Genomic DNA, 2326 nt, shown 5'->3' with positions numbered 1-2326 from the left:
ACTCATGCTCGTCAAATACGCGAATTTTAGGCAGATCTTTGCAGCGTATGACGGCCTCCCCTGTCGTGTTGTCAAATTCCCTGCCAATGAAGTCTCCGAGGATGTTGGGAATAAAGGGCTCTCCATGGTAGATGATATGACAATTCTTTGGTGCTCTGTATCTCCACATAGTTCGTGGCTCTCTAGTGGCTGGGTCTATCTCCCTTGGGTTTTTGTACTTCCGACCCTTATTCGGCTCGAAATCTTTGTAGTCGATCCTCGATTGATGATGAAAATAATCGGGAATCCAACTTTCCAACGTACTTCCAACCGCACCATGGCCTAGAGCTTTTCGAAGATAGTTTATGTCAAGCTCTGGTAACGACTTCAGCTCATGGTGGTTGAGATAAATCAGATCGCCACTATATCGTCTGATCGCCCAACACGCGTTCTCCTTATTATATTTCGCGTATACAATCAGCGAATCATCGTGGTAAGGGTAGATGAGATCGCGGGTGCTTGCACAACTTGACACAATATGATTCTTCCTTTTCTTCTTTGGTGGCTCCTGTGTCAAGTCGGCAGTTTGATTGGAGACAGGATTAGTAGCAGGAGTCTCTGAAGCTTGAACTTGAGCAGGAGGAGTGTCTGGATTAGGTGAGTAGTTTATGTGGTCATCTTCAACCCCTTCCTCTGTATTTTGTTCAATAAGATGCTCCAAGTTCTTTCCCGCTTCAATAAAGTCATCCATAACACCTGCAAAGTCATCAGGAAATAAATCTTTATACATGTCAGTAATCTCTGTATCATGCTCCCTGACTTTGCCAGCCGAGTCATGAGCAGCAGGGTCTTGAACTTCATATTGAGTTTGTGGAGGTGATTGAGTGTTATCTCCACCTCCACCTCCTGCTGCCCCGGCTCCTCCATTTCCACCGTCTCCGCCATCATCATCACCATCGTCGTCCTCATCATAGCTATTATAAACATCATCATCGTCATCATTATCTTCTTCTTCATCATCATCCTCATTCTCATCTTAGTCATCTCCATCATTACTACCACGAAGACCGCTAGACTGGCCGCCCTATTGTACCAAACAACCAACAGTCGCCTCACCTTCAGACACTTCAACCCTAACTCCTCGCAAGACCACACTTGGACCTGCGGTAGGCTGCGAACCACCAGTCTGAGAAGTCTCACCAGACCTTCTCTAACTTCTGAAAACTGTATCAAGTCGATCCTCCAGACCGTGAAAGTCATCTTCATGAATACCCATAAGGTCTGAGACCGCTTGATATTTTCTCACCAACTCTTCGATTGTCTTCAGTTGGAGCTCATTAAGACGATCGTGTTCCATCACCTTTTGTTGAATTGCCTCCATCTCGGATCTGAGTGAATCGAGGGAAGCGGATGAAGCGAGCTGATTCTCTAAATTTGTAACTCTGGAGTTCGTAGCTTCATTCTCAACATCCCATCTTCGAGTGGCATCTTCAATTTTCTTGTTAACACTAGTTCTAAGAGCACTTGCAGATGGCAGGTTTCTTTCAAGAGTGGCCAATCTGTCTCCAAGTCTTGAATTATCTGCTCTCAGGTTTGCGTTTTCCGAGGACTCTCGGTTCGTCAGCACTTGAAGATTCTGGATTCGGGTATGGAAGGTGTTGGTCAATAATCTTTGATTTTCAGCAAGTGCGTCGCTTGCTTCCTTCTGTTTTTCCAACACCCTTATCCTCGCCCTTAGAGCCGTCTTCTCTTACTCATCCTCCACCGCCTTCTGCTTCATTTCTTTGTTAAATTTGAGGAGCACAATCTCTCGCTCCGCCCTTTTAGCGTTTGATTCCTCCAGTGCGACGATCCTATCGAGGATAGGATCGGCGTACATTGGAGGTGTCGAAGACTTTTCTCGGGCAATGGGTTTGGGTGAGATAATGGTGGATGGTGGGGTGGTCGGGTGGTGGACATTATGGGTGGTGAGGTTGTTTGCAAAGGTAGGGTGATGGGTTGGGTAGGGATTGGTGAAGTTGTAGTGGTGGGTGGTGTTGGTTGTGTCATAGGTGGTGTTATGGTTTGGGTTGGGGAAGTTATAACTGTTTGGCTCCATAAGCTGGTTGTTTGGATCGGTGAGCTGAAAATGGATGAAGTGAAAATTGAGGTGGTTGGTTGGGTAGGTGGTGTTGTGATTTGAGAAGGTTCGGGTTCGGTTTGGGTTGGTTGTTTGATTTGAGTTGTAGGTTGGTCTTAGGGTGGTGAGGTGGTATTTGGGGTAGGAAGGTAGAAATTGGTTGGTTTGTTGGAGTGGTTTCGGGTGAGGATTCAGGTGAGTCGTGGAGTAAAGTTTTGGTTTTCTTAG

This window comes from Bidens hawaiensis, unplaced genomic scaffold (assembly GCF_021521415.1).
Source record: "Bidens hawaiensis isolate Kalapana, Puna unplaced genomic scaffold, B.hawaiensis_p1.1 tig00027589_1, whole genome shotgun sequence".
In the NCBI taxonomy this organism is placed as follows: domain Eukaryota; kingdom Viridiplantae; phylum Streptophyta; class Magnoliopsida; order Asterales; family Asteraceae; genus Bidens; species Bidens hawaiensis.
The sequence above is the reverse complement of the archived record's forward strand: the minus strand, read 5'-3'. Positions refer to the sequence as shown.